General features: G+C 51.2%; 1 protein-coding gene across 3 annotated transcripts in view; it reads left to right on the forward strand.

Moving 5' to 3' along the window:
- The first annotated feature begins 1,238 nt into the window (after positions 1–1,238).
- The window catches only part of GLCE (glucuronic acid epimerase), a 33,810-nt gene continuing 17,933 nt past the window's right edge, over positions 1,239–17,115 (forward strand). The window contains exons 1-3 of one of the 3 annotated variants that reach the window (XM_051796887.1): positions 1,239–1,390; positions 12,692–12,792; positions 12,950–13,056. The gene's annotated coding sequence lies outside the window, so the exon portion shown is untranslated. Of the gene's footprint in view, positions 1,391–1,587; positions 2,478–12,691; positions 12,793–12,949; positions 13,057–17,115 lie in introns of those variants that run through there. The other 2 variants (XM_051796885.1, XM_051796886.1) reach the window with 2 other exon arrangements.

Genomic DNA, 17,115 nt, shown 5'->3' on the forward strand with positions numbered 1-17,115 from the left:
CTGGACCCCCAAGGTCCTCTGGGACCCCCCCGACCCCATCCCTGATCCCGGGGCAGCTCCGGCTGCTCCTTCCTGGGAGGCACCGAACGTTGTTCTGCAAAGACAAATAATTTGGCAGCTCCTCCATCCCATCCCTCCCCACCCCATCCCACCTCATGTCACCGGGGACAACCAGGAACAAGACAATAATTAGGGAATCCTGGAATGGTTGAAGTTGGAAGGACCTTAAAGCCCCTCCAGTTCCACCCAGGGACACCTCCCACTAGCCCAGGTTGCTCCAAGCCCCGTCCAACCTGGCCTTGGACACTTCAGGGATCCAGGGGCAGCCACAGCTTCTCTGGGAATTCCACCCCAGCCCCTCCCCACCCTCCCAGCCAGGAATTCCTTCCCACTATCCCATCTTTCCCTGCCCTCTGGCAGTGATAGACATTCCCTGTGTCCTGTCCCTCCATCCCTTGTCCCGAGTAAAACCAGGGAGGAAATCGGGCACTCGGTGTTAACTGGGAGGTTGTTTCATCGCTCGCGTCCTTTGGGAGCCCTCTGGACTCATGGAATGGTTGGGGCTGGAAAAGCCCTCCGGGATCACCGAGTCCAACCCTCACCCCGACCGCGTCCCCAGGTGCCACATCCACAGGGCTGTTAAACCCCTCCAGGGCTGGGGATCCCCCCTTGCCCCGGGCAGGTTATTCCAACCCCCTTTTCCATCAGGGAATTTCCCGATATTCCCCTTGACGCTCCCCTGGCCCCGCCCCGCCCTCGGGGGCGGCTCCTCGCCGGGCACACCCCTCTCCCCGCGGCACAGCCTCCACCTTTGGGGTGCCGCCGAGCCCCTCCCGCTGCGCTTTCATTCCCGAGCCCCGCTAATTATCGTTAATTAACCCCGGAGCGGACCCGGCCGGGTCACGCGGCTCCTCCGCGCCGCCCACGTGACCACCACATGGGCGGAGCCGCGCGCAGCCAATCGGAGCCCGCCCCTCCCCGAAGCCCCGCCCCCTCAACTCGCGCTCCCCATTGGCCGCCGCCGGGGCCGCGCGCGCCGCGCCCCACCCATCCCCCCCGCCCCCGCCCCGGCGGATCCGGCGGGAGGCGCAGAGCAGGGACACAGCCCCGGGGTGGGGAGGGAGGCGGCGGCTGCGGGAGCGGCCCCGGTATCCCCGTTGTGTCCCGGTGGCGGTGCCTCGGCCCGGCCCGGCCCGGCCCCGCCCGGCGCCGCTGTGGCGGTAGCGGCGCCGCCGCGCCGCGCGCTCTCATTGGCCGCCGTCCCGCACGCGCGCCGCCCACCGCGCGCTCCCATTGGCCGCGGCCCGCCCGGGCGGGGCCCGGCGCGGCCCCTCCGTGCGCCCCCGCTGCCCCGCGCGGGGGTTCCGCCGCACGACAGGGCCCGGCGCAGGTACCGAACGGGGCGGGAGAGACCGGGATAAACCGGGATAAACCGGGACAGAACGGGACAGGCCCCGCGGCCAGCGGGCTGGGGACGGCAGGGAGGGGTGAGCGGGCTCAGCCCGCGCCGGCGGGGCTGGGCTGGGCTGGGCTGGTGTGAGAGCCGGGCATGGGGGAATAGGGGCTGGGAATGCCGGCCCTGGAATGGGGGAACGGGGGATATGCGGTGCGGGAATGGGGACTGGGAAAATACGGTCCATGGGGCTGGGGGATGTGGGAACATGGACCATGGAAAGTGGGAATACGGGCTGTGAGATATGGGAATATAAACTGTGAAATGTGGGAATGCAGCCTGTAGGGTACGGGAATATGGACTGGGAAAATACGGGCTGGGGGATGCGGGAATACGGGCGGTGGGAATATGGGGTGTGGAGTGCAGGAGTATGATCCTTTGGATGTGGGAATATGGGCCCTGGGATGTGGGAATCCGGGCTGTGGTGCTGAGGAACTCCCAGGACCCTTCCAGCCTGAGTCCTGCCTGGAAAACCCCCAATCCAGGGGGATCCAAACTCCAGGGGGAGTAAACGGGGATCACTGAGGGCTCCCAGTCCTGGAAAATCCCGGTGTGTGCTATTCCAGGGGGTTCTGTGGCCTCAGCCCTGGAACAGGGGTGTTACTGGGACATGGGTTGTGTTACTGGGATAATCCTGGAATGGTTTGAGTGGGAAGGGACCTCAAAGCCCATCCAGTGCCGTGGGCAGGGACACCTTCCCTATTCCCAGGCTGCTCCAATCCCTGCGTATCCCTATGGAAGAGTTTGGAGGGGCTGCCCCTGCTCAGCTCTGGGGTGCCTGTGCTCCATCCCGGTGTTTTCCATGGATTTGTGTCTCACTGAGGCCTCAGGGATCACAGATCCCACCTGGAGGCTCTCCCAGGCCCAGGATGTTCCTTGGAATGTTGTCCTGGTCCTTAATTCCCCACTGGGAGCTCCAGGGCTGTCCGACCAAGCCTTGGAACTTCCATCTGGGAGAACAGGAGTTTTCCAGGTGCCTCTGGAATGTGCAGAGTGATTCCCCCTGTTTGTGGGAAGGATCCAGGTGAGGTTGTGGCTGCCGGGACAGGTGGATTGATTTGTTTGGGAGCTCTGGGAATTTTGTGCGGGATCAGTGAGTCCTGAATGGGATTTAATTCCAAGGTGTGGCCTGTATGTGGGTTTTTTTGGAATTCACTCCCTCTGGAACAGCAGGAGGAGGAGAAAACCTGATGATCCTCCTGCCAGGGAGGGGGAAAATTCCAGTAATATCAATTTTTCCTACCAGGGAAGGGGAGAATCCAGATAATCCCAATTCTGGGAAGAGCTGAGTGAGGGCTGGGAGGCAAAGAACGTTCCAGGATTGGATGGACTCAGCTCCTTCCAGGGCACAGACCTGTGGATAACAGGGAGAAATCCCATAATTAGTGGGATTTTTGACCCTTTCTTGTCCCAGGAAGTCAGGAAGACACAAATAGGACGAGTTTATGCTGCAATTCCTGAGGGATTTGGGCTTCCAAGTGCTGCCCATCCCAAAAAAGCTCAGGAGGATCCAGGATAGTGGGATTATCATTCCAGTTTTTGGCTAAAAATCTTCCTCTTGCACATTCCCAGGCAGGGGAAGAGGCTCATTTTCCACCCAGGAATGTGCCATTCCAGCTCTGCCTGTTGGAATCAGGGAAGTGCAGCCCAAAAATGTGGGATTTTTCCATGGATTTTATTATTTTCCCATCGGGAATTGGAGCCCTTTGGCTTTTCCAGCAGCCACAGGAGCTGCCAGTGGTTCTGAGTTCTCCTGGATAAAACTCTCCAGGGATTAAAAAAAAAAAGGGATTTTAAGGCCATTTTGTGCTTCCCAACTCGGCCAGATGGGAAAAGACTGAGCAATATTTCATGGATCCACGTCCTGCTGGGGTTTTCTTTGGAAAAGCTGGGAAGTGGGGCTGGAATCCTGCCCTTTGTGGGTTAAAAGGCTTTATTTTTCCCTCCAGTGACCCTTGGAATACGGTTGGGAATCGATAAATAAAGTCAAGGTCAGAGGAATTTTGCTGATCCAGGTGTTTTTTGGACCTTTTCCACAAACTTCCATGATTATTTTGGCTTCCCAGCTCCTGGAGTGGCTCTGTGCTCTCCCAGGGAAGGGAGACTTGATTTCGTAGGGAATAATTGAAAGCATTTTTGGGTGGCAGCTTCAGGAAAACAGGGAAAAATGTGGGGAAAATACCCCCAAGTACCATCTTAGGGCTGTGATCCCACGGGAGCAGGAGCAGGGGATCCTCAAAGTGCTGCTTTGGGGGCTTTTCCCTCATTTTTGGTGGATTTCTCCAGTTTTTCCCTGTTCCTGGCACGTGGCCCTTCGGGTGATGCCTCCTTTAACTTTCCATGGGTTAATCATGGAATCCTGGAATGTTTTGGGCTGGAAGGACCTCGAAGATGATCCAGTTCCATGGGCAGGGAGATTTCCACTGGAAACAAGAGGGTTTCCTTCAGGAAAACAGGGAAAATATTGGGAAAGAAACCCCAAAATGCCATTTTTGGGCTGTGATCCCCCTGGAGAAGGAGCAGGGGGTCATGGAATCCTGGAATGCTTCGGGTTGGAAGGACCTTAAAGATGATCCAGTTGGATGGGCAGGGACACCTCCCACTGCCTCCCTTTGGAATGGTTTTTAAAAGTATCCCAGAAATCCTGGCTGGGGCTGCTCCACTGGTGTCACACGGCCCTGGAATGACTGGAGGCCCAGGAAAAGGGGAAGCTGGAGCTGGCAGGAATTCTCTGTAGGACAGATGTCCCCAGGTAATTCCTCTCCCATTTTTGGTCCTGAATCCCCAGTTTTCCAGCAGGAAAACAAGTCGTGGCTGGTGCACGTCCTGCAGGAAATTAGATTTTCCTAAAGGAAAATAGGGAAAATGTGGGAAAAATACCCCCAAACACCATCTTAGGGCTGTGATCCCACTGGAGCAGGAGCAGGGGATCCTCAAAGTGCTGCTTTGGGGCTTTTTTCCTCATTTTTGGTGGATTTCTCCTGGTTTTTGCTGTTCCGGATCTCGGTTCCTTCGGAAAGGGAATAATGAGCTGGATTACTCTGAGGTTCCAATAAATTGGCTCTGTTTCTCTGGACTTTTAATTGAGCTGGAAGATGAAAAGGAATCTTCTCATGGAGTTAATTTAACGGGTTCTTTGGGGTTTAATGATGGAATTTTCCCGTCGGAGCCGCAGTCGGAACTTCCCGAGCCGGTTCCTGCCGGATTCAAAGGGAGTTGACTCATCCCTGAGCTTTGTGAGCAGCCCTGAGGTGGCAGGGGATGTTCCCCTTTCCCACTGTTGCCATTTTGGGATTTTTCCGACGCTCCCGAGTAAAATTTGGGAATTAAAGCAACGAGCAAACCCGGAAAATTTAGCAGTGATCCCGCAGAATTTCCTCCCAGACCACAGGAAGCTGGGTTTGAAATGGGAATGTCGAGATGGGAATATTGGAGGGGATAAAATGCATGGAAATGAGGTCCTTGGAAAGAAAACTCCCTGCTAATTCCAAAGGAAAGGAGCTTTTCCCTGGTGTCTCCTCCCCAGTCTGGCACCTTTTCTTCCTCCCTCGTTCGTATCGTTTGTGGTTTTGGAGTTAAACTTCAGCTGATTTGGGAAATTTTGGGTTGAGAAGGTGGAATATGGCAGGGAAGAGTTTTAAAAATCAGGAATTGTGGACGTGGTTTCATAGAATCCTGGAATCCTGGAATGGTTTGGGTTGGAAGGGACCTTAAAGCTCATCTTGTTCCAACCTTCCACTATCCCAGGTTGCTCCAAGCCCTGTCCAGCGTGGCCTGGAACACTTCCAGGGATGGGATGTTTGGATTGGGATTGAGGGATTGGATCAAGAAGCAAAGTGTTGGATGAGGCTCACCTGATCCCAGGGTTTCCATGCCTGGTAGGATCCAATGATTCCATTTGGGATGTCCCTGGAGAAGGGGCTGGGCTCTGGTTCAGGGGGGGTGGTTCCCTGTGTTTCCTGGGATTTGGGGCTCATGCAGAGTCTCCCAAACACCAGGGAAGGAGCAGAGGGGAGGGGAGGGAGCATGGAATGACCCTGAGTTGGTGGGAGAGCTCTGGACCTTCTGTGGTGGGACAAGGAAGGTCCTTGTCCCTTGCCTTTGGAAGTGGCTCCAGTCAGGCTCAGTCCTTGTCTTGCCATGGAAAGCAAAATCTCTTCCATGCATTCTGTGGGGTTTTCCATGCGTTCTGTGGGGTTTTCCATGCGTTCTGTGGGGTTTTCCATGCATTCTGTGGGGTTTTCCATGCTGTCTGTAGGGTTTTCCATGCATTCTGTAGGGTTTTCCATGCGTTCTGTGGGGTTTTCCATGCGTTCTGTGGGGTTTTCCATGCTGTCTGTAGGGTTTTCCATGCTGTCTGTAGGGTTTTCCATGCGTTCTGTAGGGTTTTCCATGCGTTCTGTAGGGTTTTCCATGCATTCTGTGGGGTTTTCCATGCATTCTGTGGGGTTTTCCATGCTGTCTGTAGGGTTTTCCATGTGTCCTGTGGGGTTTTCCATGCTGTCTGTAGGGTTTTCCATGCGTCCTGTGGGGTTTTCCATGCTGTCTGTAGGGTTTTCCATGCGTCCTGTGGGGTTTTCCATGCTGTCTGTAGGGTTTTCCATGCGTCCTGTGGGGTTTTCCATGCGTTCTGTAGGGTTCTCTGTGGTTTTTGTGGGTTCAGCCCAGGCTGTGTCTCTGAGGGACCTTGGGAGTGTCCCCGAGCTCCAGGAATGGGGCTCAGGGCAAGTCCCTGCTCTGGAACTGAACTTCCAGTACTTTTAAGGTGTCCAAATGTGCTGGAATCGGCGGGATTGGAGGAATTCTCCTTGAGGAAAGCTCTGGAGACACCTGGACCTTCCTTCTGGGGGGTTGTGGAGCTCTCCCTGAGGAGTTTGGAGGCAGCTGAGCAACAATTTTCCATGAAATCCCAGGCTGTGCCGTGCCTTCCCACTTCCATGGGCACGGGGGGTTATTCCAGAGCTCGGATGCAGCGAGTCCTTGGCGGCCGAGCTAAGTAGGTCAGTTCTTTGGGAATGCTGTGATTAATTTATAAATGCCATTTTTTTCCTGGAGGAGATGGAGATCCAGGTGGATCCCAGTGCTCCTCCTCCTGCCACAGCAAAGTGATGCTTCCCGGGAAAAGAAGAGGAGCTGGGAAGGAGGGAAAGGATTATTTTTAAGCCCTTCTGGAGCTTTTCCTTGAACGTGAAATGTTGGTTTTTTTTTTCCCCTTGAACATGAAATGGGTTTAGAAGAGCAAATCCTGCCTGGAATGTAACGATTCCAAAGCCTTGGCAGATGGGGAATTTGTTTCCAAACACCAAGTGTTGGAGCTGTTTGAAGCCTGGTTTTGAGGATGAGCAGCACTCGGGAATGTTCACATGAAGCCTTCCCAGAACTGGAGGTTTAAAGGAACAGTCTCATCAGGAAAAGGGAGGAATGAGGGAAAGATAACACTTTCTTCTTTGGGGAAAATGACAAGAATAACACTTGGAGAATTTCTTTGGATTATATGGAAAATAATGGGGGGGGAAAGGAGGGTCACTCCTGGGCTGGTGTTCACTGAGGGGGGATGGGGAAGGACGTGGAGCTGCTGGAGCAAATCCAGAGGTTCCCATGGAGATGCTCCAAGGGCTGGAGCCCCTCTGCTCTGGAGCCAGGCTGGGAGAGCTGGGAATGTTCACCTGGAGAAGAGAAGGCTCCAGGGAGACCTGAGAGCCCCTTGCAGGGCCTAAAGGGGCTCCAGGAGAGCTGGAGAGGGACTGGGGACAAGGGATGGAGGGACAGGACAACAGGGAATGGCTTCCCACTGCCAGAGGGCAGGCATAGATGGGATATTGGGAAGGAATTCCTGGCTGTGAGGATGGGCAGGCCCTGGCACAGGTTTCCCAGAGAAGCTGTGGCTGCCCCTGGATCCCTGGAAGTGTCCAAGGCCAGGTTGGAGCACCCTGGGCTGGTGGAAGGTGTCCCTGCCCATGGCAGGGGGTGGAACTGGATGGGCTTTAAGGTCCCTTCCCACCCAAACATTCCAAGATTCCATGGTTTGGCAGGGAATTCCCTCACCTTTGCCAGGCAGTCCCAAAAGCCTTGGAACGCTTGTCGATGGGATTGGGATCAGCTCCTTGCTGAGAGCTGGGAATGGACAGCTGGGAGTTCAAGATGTGCTTCGGGATTTAAACTCCCAAAATTTGGATTTAACACATGCCAGGTGCTTCCCTGGAGTGTCCTGGATCTTATTGCCATGAGATGGGAACATTTTTATCCCTAGAGGGGCAGTTTATTCCCACTCTGGACAGGACTTTTTTGTGTCCCTCTTGGTGTAACTTGGGAAAAATGGGTCCTGATCCACATCCAGTCCTTAAGCCCTCATTTAATCCTTGAACTGCAGCAAAAGGCAAATACTGGGAGGGCCTTATTTCTTGGAATGTTCCTTTGGAAAAGGTGGATTTGTTGTTACATTTCAGCTGAGTGGGGCTGGGAATGGCAGAGAAAAGCAGCAGGGAATGTTTTAGGTCAGACAGAGGCTTTGCCAGTCCTGGGCTTTCTTGGAAAGGCGACTCTTGGATCAGTGTCCAGGAACAGCCCGAGTTTCTTGGGATTCACGGCCTGTAAAATTTATGGAATAATAAATATGCAAATGGGCTGCTGCCAGTGTGGAACTGGGACAGGGATCTGGGCTGGCTCACAATTCCCTCTCCTCCAGGAGGGAGCTTTAGCAGCTTCCCACCTTTTGAAGGATCTGATTCTCGAGTCTTTTCCCTAAATACCTTTTTTAACCTATAAAAAAAAGGCTGGAAAAAGGGAAACTTTGGGATCATTTGCAGAAGCATTGGTTTGAATTTTTAAAGGGTGCATTTCCCTGGCACAAAAATTCCACGTGTGTTTTTAAAGGAAGTGTCAGGAGCCCACAGTTGGATCTATTTAGTGCTGGAAAACTAAATATTCAAGCCCTGAACTTCCAGGTTTTCCCTCCCCATGTTCTCACAACTCCCAGGATTTTTGGATTTCCAGGCTCCCACCCATCCCAGATTCTCCTTGGGCCTTAAATCCACTTGTTTAATTCCAAAAACCTGTTTTATAGATGGTTTTAACTGATTTCAATGAGAAATAGAACTGTCAATCCCCCCTTTCCATAGTGTGGGAACAGCTGGGTTTTCCCTGCCATGGATTGTGGAGTTCCAGGTTCTCCTCCAGGATTTTTCCAGTCCAAGGTGCACCCATAGCTCATGGATTTGCTTGGACATGGATGCTGGACTTGATCCTTGCTGTCACAGCTACTTTAAAATGCCCTTTTGTAACATTCCAGTGAAACATTTTGTGCTCCAGGAGAACCATTAACCCGGAAAATCCCTTTTTTCCCCCTCATTAAATCCAGCTCAAACTGGTCCTACTGGTTTCCACTGGAGCAAATATTGATTATCCTTGGGATACACTGAATTTTAACACTCACAGGATTCCTAACAAGCTTGGCAGGGAATTCCAAATTTTACTGCCGCTCCTCCAAGATTTTTCCCAGGGAATTCCGATTAAATCCAAGAAGATTTTTAATTTTCTGGGCAAAATATTGCAGCCTAAAAGACCTCCAAGGGAGCCCTTGGCCTGACTCTGTGCCCTTGTGTGCCCTCGTTCCAGCTGCTCTGACTGACAGTTGTGCACATTCCCCTGGAACAGCTTCCCAAACTGGAAACACCCCCGGGCTCTGCAGGGAGCTCCTTTATTCCCTGCTTTTTTGCAGGTTTATTCCCTGCTTTTTTGCAGGTATATTCCCTGCTTTTTTGCAGGTTTATTCCCTGCTTTTTTGCAGGTTTATTCCCTGCTTTTTTGCAGGTTTATTCCCTGCTTTTTTGCAGGTTTATTCCCTGGTTTTTTGCAGGTTTATTCCCTGATTTTTTGCAGGTTTATTCCCTGCTTTTTTGCAGGTTTATTCCCTGCTTTTTTGCAGGTTTATTCCCTGGTTTTTTGCAGGTTTATTCCCTGATTTTTTGCAGGTTTATTCCCTGGGTTTTTGCAGGTTTATTCCCTGGGTTTTTGCAGGTTTATTCCCTGATTTTTTGCAGGTTTATTCCCTGATTTTTTTGCAGGTTTATTCCCTGGTTTTTTGCAGGTTTATTCCCTGGTTTTTTGCAGGTTTATTCCCTGATTTTTTGCAGGTTTATTCCCTGGTTTTTTACAGGTTTATTCCCTGATTTTTTGCAGGTTTATTCCCTGGTTTTTTGGAAGGGCTCATAATTCCAACCAGGATGGCAAATGAGGCACCAGGAAAAGCAGTGCTGGGAATGTCCCCTCTGGGAGCTTTGCCAGCAGCCCAAACATCATCCAAAATGGGAAAAGCTTGGATTTTTATGGGAGTGTCTCTGCAGGGTGCACCTAAAACTTTGGACTAACCTGGAACTCTGCTCTTTTCCAGCCTTGCCCTGCTCCTGGAAAGGCTGTGCCTCCCCAGGCAGCCCCAAAGAGTCCTTTTTTCATCAAAAATTCAATTTAAGAGTCAAAAATTTATTTAAAAAGGGAAAACTCGTTGCAACCCTTGGGTGCTTTAATGGTTTTTTGGGATCCTTTATTCCCAGGGGGTTTTATAAAGGATGACCCTGGGTCCAGACAGAGGATTCCATGTTCCATGGGGAATTTGGGATAGGTTGGGTAAGTTCTGGCTGCTGGGCTGTTTGTCTGTGGGGTTTGGAACCCCCCACGTGCCTGTGGCTCACGTGGATTCCATCCTGGGAATTCCAGCCAAGGCTCCTCATCCCCCAGGACAGGGATTTAAATGGCTTGGGAAGTTCAGAACTAGAACAGAATCGACCCAAAGTGAAGTTTGGGGAAGGTCAGAGTGGAGCAGGTGGGGCTTGAGAGGAAAAATGTGTCCCAAACCCCTCTTTGAAAGATCTGTCCCTAAAATCCCGGGATAAATGGGTAGGAATTTTCCCCTCAGCCTGCAAGGCACTGAGTTGTTCCCGAGGTGCCTCCTGGGGAAGCAGCAGCATTCCAGCCTGGATCTGGGCTCTCTGGGTAGGGAAGAGCAGCTCTGCCCCCGCTGAGCTGCCCTGAGACCTCTTCTCCTGCCCTTTCCCTCCTCATTCCCTGGGGAGCTGCTCCAAGCTCTCCATCCCTCTCCTGGAGGTTTCTCCAGGGATTCCTGGGCTGTTGGATCCAGCCTTGGCAGAGCTCCCGGGATGAGCTGTTTGCTGAGCTCCTTGGCTGCTCCAGGCTCAGCCTCCAGGCCATTCCTGGTGCAATTCCAGGCTCTGCAGCTGTTCCTTCCAGGAGCCAGGAGCAGGAAGGATCCAGGCTTGGCTCCTTGGCTTTCCCAGCTGTGTCCAGGCTGTCCCAGGGATGTTCTCCACTGACCTGTTGGAGCCACCAGCACAGTCCTTCCCATCTGGGACCTTTCCCAGCTCCTGGTGACTGGGAGCACCTGGAATTTTCCCAATATTTCAGCCAGGAATTCTCCTCTGTGAAAACCCAGGGATATTTCCCCTTTCTCTGCCAAAAACCAGGAGGAATGTGCAAATCCAGGTGGGAATCAAACATCCCAAGTGCTGGTGGTTACTTGGAAAAGTTGGCAGTGGATCCAAGGGAAGGGATTGGAGTGGGAAGAGCCTTCCAGAAGGTTCCTTTTGGGAAGGAGCTGGATTGGAGCAGCGCTCCCAGGGCTTTTGGGGCTGCTGGAAACGGTGCCGGGGAAAGTTTGGAGCCCTCAGGAGGGTGGAGTGGGAGAGAGGAGCTGAGGAGTGTGGAAAAGAGCAGATTCACTCCCAAATATTCCCCAAAATAAGGGAGGGATTAAAAGGAAGAAACAGAGGGAATCTTCAGCCATGGTGTGGGGACATGTGGCACCATCCACTGGGGGGGTGGGGCTGGCTGGGATGAATTTTCGGGAGGAATTCCCTCATGGAAAGGGGGATTGGACGTTGGAATGGGCTCCAGGGAGGTGGTGGAGTCCCTGGAGGTGTCCATGGAATGCCTGGATGTGGCACTCGGTGCTCTGGGCTGCTTGGGATGGTGGTGGGTGACCTTGGAGGGCTTCTCTGGGAAAATATTCCCGGATTCCTGCTTCAAAAAGTGGGATTTCTGCTCTGGAAGCTCCAAATGGGCTCCAAGGGAGAGGGATGAGCTCCTGAATAACAGAACTGAACATCTGGAGGGAGCCAGGGAAGGGGTTTCTGCTCCATGTGCTGGGAATGCCTTGGAAAATCCAGGTGGGGCTTGTGTGGGCAGGGGGGGTGGTTCCTTTTTTAAGGAATGTTCAGCCACATAAAAAAAAAAGGGAATAAATAATCTGAAAAGCTCCCGAGGGTTTGTTCCTGTTGGATTTGAGCAGGGAAAAGGAACAGCAATAAAAGAACTGGGAAAAACCTCTGGAAGTATTTTGGGGCTGGACCAGACCATCAATAAATTTGGAATTTGGGGAGTTAAATCTCCTCTGAAACTCAATAATTCCAGAGCCATGGAACTGGGGGAGTTAAGTCTCTGGAGCTCAGTTTGTAATTCCAGAACCATGGAATTTGGGAAGTTAAAACTCAGTAATTCCAGAGCTGTGGAATTTGGGGAGTTAAATCTCCTCTGAAACTCAATAATTCCAGAACCATGGAACTGGGGGAGTTAAAACTCAGTAATTCCAGAGCTGTGGAATTTTGGGAGTTAAATCTCTGGAGCTCAGTGAGTAATTCCAGAGCCATGGAATTGAGGGAGTTAAATCTCCTCTGGAGCTCAGTGAATAATTCCAGAGCTGTGGAATTGAGGGAGTTAAATCTCCTCTGGAGCTCAGTTAATTCCAGAGCCGTGGAATTTGGGGAGTGAAATCTCTGGAGCTCTGTTCGTAATTCCAGCTGCAATTTCTTTCCTATCTCCACTTTATTCCCTTTTCCCTTGGAATTCTCCCCCTCGTGCAGCTCCAGCCACGTCAGGGCTGAGCTAAACCCGGGATCCTTTGGCTGGAGCTTTGCACTGGAATTTTCCCGGAGCGTTTCCCGGGAGCCGTGCCCGGGCAGATGCCGGGATTCGGGATTCGCTCCGGAGCGGGGCGGGCTGGGGAGGGGGAGCGGGATGTGCTGCTGGAGGAAGTGACATCCCTGCTCCCGAGCCTTCCGTGCAGGAGCAGAGCCTTGGAATCCAGCAGCCTGGCTGCCTTGGGAAGCACAGCCCTGGATAAGAGGATTTGAGGGATAAAGGAGGCGAACACCCCGCTCCGGAGGCTCCGCCAGATCCTTAAGCACTTCAATCTTCCCTGTTTTTTTCCCTCTCTCCACATCCCCGCAGGAACACGGAGCTGGAGACCCGCTTGAAACCTCCCAGGGATCTATTTTGGAAGTTGGAAAACCCGGAGATGCGTTAGAATTCCCAGCCCTCCCTTTCCTAAGGTAAGAGAGGAGCCCCTTCTCCCCGTTCCCGGCTTTAATCCGCGTGTGTTCGGGGCGAGCTGGAATTCCTGGCTGCGATTCCAGCCTTTCCCTAAACGGTTAATGTTGATCCCGTGGAAGAACTCGCAGCTGCGGCTGCACATGGCTCTGCTTCCAGGAGTGTCGGGATAACGGGAAGCGGGAGCTGCTCCGGCTCAGGGGGAGTTGGGGCTTTCCAGCCTAAATCCCAGATTTCCAGAGCTTTTCCTTCGCCCTCCTCAGACCGTGAGTAACTCCTGCAGCATTCCGGGCTTGGAATGAGCTGGAGGAGGTGAAAGCTCACCTTGGAGAGGTGGGAAGTGCGGAATTCCCTCGGTTTGGGGAGCTGGAGCTGTGTTTCCATGGTATCCATGAGTGACTCCGGTGGGAGGGCTCGGAGGCATCAATGGGAATTATCCCGGGCTCGGGAGAACAGGTCTGGGATTGTTTGATGTGGGAAAGATGGTAGTTCCCTTCCTTTGCCTGTGGGATCTCATTATCCATGATTAAACATGGAAAAGGCTGGATTGAACCTGTTGTACTTGCAGGGAGGCTTTGGGATACTGGAAAATCCAGGGATTAAACTGGAGCTTGGTTTTCCATGGGGGAGGGGGTTGGAACTGGATGAGCTTTAAGCTCCTTTCCAGCCAAATTCCCTGATTTTATGATCCTATGACTCTAATTTTCAAATATATGAAATTTAGGGATAATTTTTATCCTTCACCAGTTTCTTTGGTCCTTGGGGTTTATCCCACAACTTTGGGAAAAGCCAAACTCCAAAGGGGAAATGCCCAAAGAAAGCTGGAAAATCCAGGGGTTCAGCTGGGACACAAAAGCTTTTCAGGAGCTGCTGAACCAGCCAAGTAATTCCAAAGCATTTTTTTGGGATTAAAGACAACTCCAGGCTCCTTCCCAGGAATTAATCCAGGCTGGTGGGCCCCATCTGGGCTGGGGAAGTTGTATTTTCCAGGCTTTTCCCACTGAATTCAGGCAGAATTCCCGAGGCTGGGCTGAGGTTTGGGAGGCTGGGCTGTCATTCCCAACCCCTCCGTGCAGGGAACGCTTTAAATCCTTTGGAATGAGCCCCGAGAGCATCTGTGGGAACAATTAAAATCTCCAGGAAATGAATTTTTCAGTGGCTGGGGAAATAGTTTGGGAATGAAGGTGGTGTTTCCTGGGAAAGCATCCATTTTGTGTCCACCCTCTGGAGTGGAAACCAAACCCCTGGAATCCCGTGGGATTAGGGGTCTGGAACATTCCCTCTCCCATCTCTTGCTCTAACTCTCCAAGTCCCCTCTGGAATTGTTGGACTTGTCAAACTCCTCGTCCTTCCCAGGCTTTTCCAGGCTGAACTGCCCCTGGAATGTGGGGTTTAGGAACAGCAACCACACTCCTGGTCCCAGGGAATAAAGTTCTCCTGCCGGGTTTTCAATCCATAACCTGTCCAACATTCCCACCACCTGCTCCTGGCAGTTTTGGTGTTTAAAGGGGAGGGATTTGGATGTTTTTCCTTCTCATGGAAGCAACTGGAGTTGGGAATTGGGAGGGACAGGTGGAGTTAAGATGATGGAAATTAAAAAGCCTTAATGTGGGAATTTTGCGTGTTTAGGAGTCTGGATTAAATCCTGGGGGGAAAAGCAGATTTATTCCCAACCTCCTCTTTCCCTGGAAGTGCTGGATGGTCTGAGACAGGGATTTGAAGGAGAAAATCAGGATCATTTTGCCGTTGGAACTATTGGATATTGATTATCCCAGAGTTCAGGCTCAGTTTGAAAATTCCAGGGAGGTTGGGAAGGAAGGGATGATGGTGGCAAAAATTCCCAGCTTTTTTGGAAACCTGAATTTTTGGCCTTTGGGAATTCCTCACAAATTCCTCACATCTGGAGCTTGTTCTTGGCTGGGTTTAATTTGTTTGGAATCACATTGCAGCAGGAAAAATAGGGAAGGAGCTCTGGATGGAGCAATTAGGGATGTGCCAGAGGGAAGAGCAGCACAGGAGTTCTTGGCATTGGCTGCACACTTTATTTTATTTTTTTTTTTATTATTTAATCTTATATATTTCTCTATACTTTTATATCTTTATACTTTTATATATTTTATGTATTTTTATTTATTTTATGTATTTTATATATTTTTATATATTTTATGTAATTTTATATTTTTTTAATATTTTCAATATATTTTTATCTTTTTAAAATAGCCTTAATGTATTTTTAATATTTTTTACATATATTTTATATCTGTTTAGACATACTTTATATTGTTATATTATATATTTAAACTAATAGACAATAGATATATTTTATATGGTATCCAATATCTACATATCTTTATATAGGATATAATTATCTGTTTAACAAACTGTATTTAATATATTATTAATATAATATATAATACAAAATATAATATAATTAATATCTTGAAATATAATTTTATCTTTCATTTTCTCTCTATTTGATGTAGAACAGGATTGTAGCATCTCCTAACAGGGTGTTTTGTGTCTCTATTCCAGCCCTTTGGATGCTCTGTGATAGTAATGATTTATAATAATGATATAATGGTAATAATAATTAATAATAATAATAATAATATCTCCTTTGGACCTTCTGGAAATAAGGCACCAAATGTACTTTCAAACCCTTAAATAAGGCCTCCAATAAGTCACTAAATGTGCTTTAAACCCCTTCAAAAAGTCCCTCCATAAATCCTTAAATGTGCTTTAATGTTTATTAACCCAGAGCCTGTTCCTGGTGGATTCCAGGTTGGATTCCAAGCTCCAAACCCTGAGGAATTGGGCAGGTCCTGCCACTAAACCAGACCTAAGCAAGCCCAGCCCTACCATTCCCTGTCAAACATTAACCTGGAGCTGGGAATGTTCAGCCTTTACAGAGGGGGGGGAATTCTTTGCTCTGGGAAAAATTCTCCTCACGAGGAATTTTTCCTGGGAAATCCAGCCTTTCTCCCTAAAACCTCCGTGGTGCCACTGGATGCCAGGGCTTTTCCTGCCCCGGGGGGATATTATGGGCTGGCCCAGCCCCCTGGCCCTGCCCTGCCACCACCAAAGCCCTGCCCCTGCAGCCAAAACCTGGTTTGCTGCCCGTGTCCTTCCCAGAAGGTGACATTCCTGAATTTTTTTATTATTTTTTTTTCCCAAAGGACTTGGCAGGAAGGCTTTGGGATCAGTTAATAATTAACTGAACTAACAAATCCCTCTGGGAAACCCGCAGTGACCCAGGGGCTGCTCCGTGCCCCCCTCCTGCTTCAGGAGCTGCCAGGGATGTTGGGAATTCCTGCCCCCATGCTCCAGGTGTCCTGCACTTCAGATCCTCCTTTCTCTTCCCGCCATTCCCACTTTGGCAGAGCCTCTCTGAGGATAAATCCCTGTGGAAGAGGCCCAGGAACCAGCTGGAGGCTGGAAGTGCTTCCATGTCCTCCCTGAGGAATGTGGGAGCTGTGGGAGCAGTTTCCCCAAGGTGATGCTTTCCCTCTGGCTGGGTTTGGAGCTCCTGGGTGGCAAAAGCAGGATTTCTGCAGGTGTTCCATGCACAGCATCCTGGAAAGCTGGAATTCCAGAGTGTTCCATGCCTGCTGACACAGAGGTGGCTGCAGGAGTGAGGAAGGACTTGGGTAAGGAAAGAGGGACTGGGGACAAGGGCCTGGAGGGACAGGGAAAGGGGGAATGGCTTCCCACTGCCAGAGGACAAGGATAGGTGGGATGTTGGAAGGAATTCCTGGCTGGGAGGGTGGGGAGGCCCTGGCTTAGGATGCCCAGAGAAGCTGTGGCTGCCCCTGGATCCCTGGAAGTTGGGACCCTGGAAGAAGGTCAAGTTGGAGCAACCTGGGATAGTGGGAGGTGTCCCAGGGGGTGGGACTGGAGGAGCTTTAAGGTCCCTTCCCACCCCACCCATCCCTGGATTCTGTGAGTCTTTGGCTCCAGCACCATCTTCCCTGAAAACAAGGAGGGAAGAGCTCACCCCCCCTGTGGAACCAGGTGCCCTTTACGGTCCCTTCCCACCCGAACCATCCCAGGATTCTGGGATTCTCCAGGAAGTTTCCAGGTACCACTTTCCCTGGAAACCACGGGAAGTCAACCCCCCCCCCCCCCCTTTGCATCTGTGGGAGCTTGGAATGCAGAGCCTGGAATTGCTGAGCTGGGCACTCCACCCCCAACGCTGCTGATGGTTGTGCTGAAAATGTTGACTGGGAAAAGCCTCTTTCCTTTCACTTTTCAGCAGCTCTGCAGCCCAGAACTGCCAGGAATGGCTTTATCCTGCACGAGGCAATGGATCCTGCTGAATGTGGGCA

Source organism: Manacus candei, unplaced genomic scaffold, assembly GCF_025592945.1.
Source record: "Manacus candei isolate 608988 ecotype Guabito, Panama unplaced genomic scaffold, ASM2559294v1 h1tg000046l, whole genome shotgun sequence".
Classification (NCBI taxonomy): domain Eukaryota; kingdom Metazoa; phylum Chordata; class Aves; order Passeriformes; family Pipridae; genus Manacus; species Manacus candei.